Raw genomic sequence first — 5,930 nt, 5'->3', positions numbered from 1 at the left:
TGTGGTGGGTCAACGCGCAACCCTTGTTGTATATACGGTGCCAGTGAGTGTCATGGAAGTAAAGTTCCTATTCAACAAGAACACATCATTTGGTATATATACAGTATATATATATATATATATATAAATATAAATACACACACACATAATTAATTTTTTTTCTTCATATTTAATGCTCACCTTTTTTAAGAAATCAGAGTTTTATCGCACAGAAGTTGGAAAGGCCTGACATTTCTCCAAATTCAATTATATAACTCATGCAAACTTTCTCTAAGTTGTTGATTTGTATGTGCTAAGTTGTATGCATTTACATGTTAATTTGTCTATAAATTAAGGGCTTTATTCCATCACTTTCTACTTCACCATGAAATATGTAGAGTTGGTCTATTATTTATATTTGCGCCATTCTAACAATACTCCCAAATGTGAAATGCATAATAAGGTAATTAACATAACATCCCACTACACAAACTTCGCATTAAAATAAGAGAAGATGACTAAACAACGCGTCGCTCTGTATGTGTAACTTCAAGAGTGATTTATTCTTAACCAAACCACACAATTTGTAAAGAATAGCCCATTACAGACAACCGTTAGGATTGATCCTATTTGGGCCAGTTTTGTAAAGTTGATAATGGTTACGCTAACTTTGGTTGTTAGTAATTCCTATCATGTCTGACTCTTTCCTTTAGTAAACTCCTTCCTTTCTTCGCTGTCAATCATTTAGCCTTCCATTCTTTTCAACTCCACTGAAATGTGATTAATTGACACGCCAAGAACATTCTCACGTGGCCAAAACAACAAAATTACAAAAATATGTATAAAATATTGCAAAAACAATGACCAGACCTCTAGTTTCAGATAATAAATAAAATAAAATAAAAAGCAGTTTGTCCTGCTTTCCAGTTCCTGAAAAACAGGCCTGCGTCTGTATTGAGCATCCAAGTTTACATATCATTTGTAAGGGAAAATAGGTCTCACGTCAGCGTAGTTTGAATATACAATGTTGCTGCTTGCTTTTCTTAGCTTGAGGCAGACATACTGGTAGCACCATTTTTTGCTGGAAACATGAACAAATTTGTGAAATAAAGTAGTTGTTAGTGATACATAAAATAATTTAAAGAAAATCTAAAATGACTTCTTCCTCTCGTACTGAAGTGTTAAATAACTTGATGGGACCAAAGAGTGTGACTATATTGCCTATAGTTATATTATATAGATCTGATGATATCTGTGTTAAATCCCCCTCCCCCCTCTCAGTCTCAGTCAATATGGCCCCCGTAGGCAGAGAATTCCTGGGTTCCTGGATGCTCTCCACAGCCACTGTTTCTCCAGACATGGGTGTCTTCTCCCTGCTCCTCCTCCTCATCATCTCCATTTTCGTCACCTCACTGTGCAGCAGCTGTGCAAGGTCAGTGGGGCAGACTTCCGTCAGAATCAGAAAAGTAAAAGTAAAGTCAGTCTGTTATGTTTGATTGAAAGTTGGTAATTTTAATAACCTTGGTTATTTGAAGAATATGTATGTTTGTTTTCCCATTAGCAGCCACCAACGGCTTGAGGTGTAGTTCTAACTATAATTATGAAGCCAATATAGTGTTGATTTATTGAGAAACTATAAAGGTTTCTTTAGAAATCTATAAATAGTTTGACTCTGATATTTTGCAATGGAGTAAAGAGCTGCAGTTAAAACGTTACACAGTGTAAGTTTAAGTAATCTTCATGGATATACATTTGACTGCCTTTTGAAGTTTTGGAAGGTAGTCAAATGGACCATGTTTTCAAAACATAGAAGAAACAATTGACGGTTGAGTGCCAAGCCAACACAATTATCCATCACTAGGTACACACACAGCTTTTTATATTTTGCTTGGCTGCCTGTGAATAACTGCAAACTGCAAAAGGTGGTTGTGGTGCTATATCTTGTTGTGTAAACTAGTCTCGCCAAGCCAGCCCTTCGATGAATCACATTGTGCTGTAGGGCAAGTACGGATGAGGCTTGGATGCAGTAATCAGATGCAGTAACGACTACTCACCAGATGAGGTCTCTATTTCATAGCGATATGGAGCAACCCCTCTTATCCTATTCTTTATATTAATTTGGTCCTTGTGAATACCGTCTACTTTATATCAAATAATGTGATAATCCTGAGGATATATTTCTTTAAACTTTAATCACTCAATCAACTCAATCAAATTGTCCTATTATAAGACACTAAGGGCAACCAGGGGTTCTCTGGTCATCATACTGTATATACATATTGTTGATTTCCATGATGTGCATATTGCATAGTGTGTGGATGCTTGTGCATGTGTGAGCATATGAGTGAAAGAGTGAGCGTGTGAGAGGATCCCTCAATACTAACAAGAATACAATGATACACAAAGTGTTAGGGTTAGCCATGAACACAGAGCAGGAGGGATGTTTAATGTTCTCCTATTGTGTTGTATTTAGGTCAATTGAAATTCAAATGAAAGACAAGATAAGTGGTTGCACAGGTTTGCATTGACATCTGAAAGATACTTGTCCGTATTAGGGATGAAAATTGCCCCTAGATACCACGATCCCTTTTCCATTACTAATGCCTAGTCCATATCGGTAGTACGTGAACGTGACATAAAAATCATTTTCATCATGTGGTCAAGCAACACTAAAGAATGAGGCTGCATAAAAACAACCCTATTCCCACTTACCAACAAGAAAGAGTGGAGCCGATTTGACTTTGTCTCCATGTTTGTCACACAGACGTACCTTCGACATGACCGAGCCAGTGGTGGAGGAAACACCGTCTGAGTTGACCAAAGTGGTGAGACAGAGTGAAGGGGAGGGAAGAGAGAACACCAGGGGGGGTGGTGGGGCAGAGAGAGGGAAGGATTGAATATACTGAATAAAGCTGACCAAATGTATCGAGTTGATCAAGCTCAACGGTTAGATGGAGAAGGGTAACAGCAAACTATGTAGAGAGAGAGTAAGGATTAAGGGCGCAACGTGACCGAATTGTCCAAACAGCAGGGTGGCTGCATGGGGTTGTGTTTGAGTTTTGTTAGTGAGCGTGTTTCATAATGTATATACACTGTATCATTTGGCAGGCAAAGCTGGAGGATTCCACCACGTCAGCCAAAGAAAACCCACTGTTCAACGACATAAAAATTGATGAGTATGGTGAGAAATGTACAGAGGGACAGAATGACATGGCCACACAAAAGAGGTAGACACATGCCAAGACTGACACATATGTACACCAAGCCAGACAGACAAGAATGCCATGGACACAAATAAAGCTAAACAACGAAAGACAGCACTAGAGACATCCAAAACAGATGCACAGCCATAAGCACAAAAGGCGAACACAGGACACCGAGAAACCAACCGAGAAACCGTGGAGAACTCTACTGAGACTAACAAAATACTGACAGTAACCACCCTCTTCCACACACACACACACACACACACACACACACACACACACACACACACACACACACACACACACACACACACAGCAAAGTGTGTTGAGGTACTCTGTTGTGTGTGTTGCAGAGAACACCCTGCCAGTGCAGAGCTCTGAGGATGAGAGTGTACCCAGCTACACACCGTGGAGATGTCACCTGGTCCCCCAAAAACAACCAGGTCAAACCGCCCCTCCTCTGTCTGTTTGTCGGCTCCTCTTCCTGTCCGAAAGTCCCGCAGGGTTTAGACTTGTTCAGACAATATTTATATTTTGCAGTTAGTTCTAAGACAGGGAATTCAGATACATGTCAAGAAGGAGAAGGTAGGGGTTAGACATTTAATTCCGATACATGTCATTAAGGTGAAGGTAGGGGTTAGACAGTGAACTCAGTCAGATGCATGTCATTAAGGTGAAGGTGGGGGTAAGACAGTGAATTTAGAGTCATGTCATTAAGGAGCAGGTAGGGGTTAGACAGTGAACTCAGATACATGTCATTAAGGAGCAGTTATGTAGGGGTTAGACGATGAATTCAAATTAATGCAATTGAGGAGCAAGTAGCGGTAAGATATCTTGCTCAAGAACGGCTTCAGGTTAGGCTGTGGATGAATCTTTTTCGTCTCTTTCGTCTGGGAGTCAAACACCCTAACCACTCGACATCCTCCGAGGTCATAGGGCCCACTGCTGTCTTTCAGTGATCTGTTGAGTGATTGTGTAAGGCAGATGAAGGAGGAGATAAGGTGTGTGTGTGCATAGAAAACAAAATGCAGCTGTAATATAGTAAGTAGAAAGTAGTTCAATCTGCTCATAATAGGTAATATACAACTTGAATAAACACATGAATTCCCGTTACGGTATTAATAAAGTTATCTCATGTTATTTTCCTTTCAGAGGGGGGTGACGATCAGGTTGGAGACCTGAACACACCAGCTGGTCAGCTGCTAGCCAAGTTACGGAGTACAAGTCAGGGGATGAACAGTAAGGAAACATCCGGGGCCCTGTCCCCTTTTTCAACACCTGACTGACCCCCAGAGGCAGAGGGCGGAGTAGCCCGGCCAGCCTGCACTGCTGGGCCCCTGAGGCTGGGAAGGGCGACTCCTTCCAGAACACTCTGTTGTATTACAACCAGCCCTGCAGTAGGAGGCGATGCACCTTTGATTCAAAGACAGTTTGGACATAAGGGAAAGAGCTTCCTCTCGTGTTTCTGTTCTCGAGCAGGAAGATCTATGGGGAAATGTATGAATCCAAACAACTACAAGGTTTTGAAAGTTCAAGTTATAGTTATAACTGTTACCATGTCTACATCCTAGTTAAAACAAACATCTTGTTACATCTAAATAGGACCATGGGTCGTTTTATCGGAATGATAAAAGTCCCAAATGCTATATTTTGTATGTGCTCCTCTGCCAAGCTGCAAACAGGAATATTTGTGTACTTGGTTATTCAAAACTAACTTGACCTACATTGTGAAATAAATGTTATAATTTGTAACTGTGATATGGGGCATTTACTGTACATTACACTACATTCCATTTGAAATATTGTTCCAGCCAGGTATATTGATCATTTATTACTTAAATTATAAACTACCTACAATTGATGTTACAAACAATAAATCCATCGGCCACTCCAAACAAGATTGAATGGCCCTTGAATTGATACATTATCATGTTGATCTATGCAACAAAAAAAAACCTTGCTACCAACAAACCGGTTTAGTTTCAACCATTTGTTTCAATCTCAAACTCTGAGAGGAAGAGGTTTAAAAATCGAGAAAATACGATACGAGTGTATTAACTCTGACCTCCGCTTTGTGGTTGAGACGATTTAAAACTTTCAGACGTTCATTGGATGAGTTCATCAGATGTTGAAATCAGTTGTCACTTGCTTGTGAGTAGAATGTGGGTGAGCAGTTGTGGTAGCCTACGTGCCAAGCATTGGCTAAAGGCCACAGAGGGTGACTCAACACAGGAAGGCGTGCAGAAACGCACGTTTCAATAAACCCTGACGCAAGTCAGAACGACATCTTTGCTGACCGTCAGACAACCGAAATATTGTGCTTAAAGTCATTGACACACCAACCCGACTTAAAAGAACTTGCCTTGACAAAGGCCGATTGTTGCGTCGCCTGTGTGGCCGAAGAGTTGAACAGGAACACACCGCTTGACTACCGCAAACGGCCAACTAGTAGCCTACCTAGTACCTACGTTCGGAGGATGCTTCAGAGGAAATAACAGCATACCAGCAGGTGGTGGTGTCTGCCCCATTTCCTCCGAGGATCTAACTAAATACAATACATTTTGCCTGTACCAAAATACATAAAAAGTTTAAAATGGAGCAGACAATGGACAATTATAATGTCATGTCTCATTGTACATCTCAAAACAAAATGTCATGATCAGAAGATTTATAATTATTGATAAAAATACCTTTCGACCTAATTTACATTAGGCTACAGACTACTCTTATTCATGATGCTGGTTA

General features: G+C 40.3%; 1 long non-coding RNA gene across 1 annotated transcript; it reads right to left on the bottom strand.

Annotated features, from left to right (window-relative positions):
* Positions 1–509: 509 nt before the first annotated feature.
* On the bottom strand, positions 510–3,530 carry LOC132472160 (uncharacterized). Its single transcript, XR_009529027.1, has 2 exons — positions 2,692–3,530; positions 510–1,425 (listed from the first exon to the last, which is right to left on the bottom strand). It is a non-coding gene; the product is annotated as an uncharacterized LOC132472160 (long non-coding RNA).
* Positions 3,531–5,930: the final 2,400 nt, after the last annotated feature.

Source organism: Gadus macrocephalus, chromosome 14 (assembly GCF_031168955.1).
Source record: "Gadus macrocephalus chromosome 14, ASM3116895v1".
Taxonomy (NCBI): Eukaryota; Metazoa; Chordata; class Actinopteri; order Gadiformes; family Gadidae; genus Gadus; species Gadus macrocephalus.
Note: the sequence above shows the minus strand (reverse complement) of the source record. Positions and strands in the feature narration are given on the sequence as shown.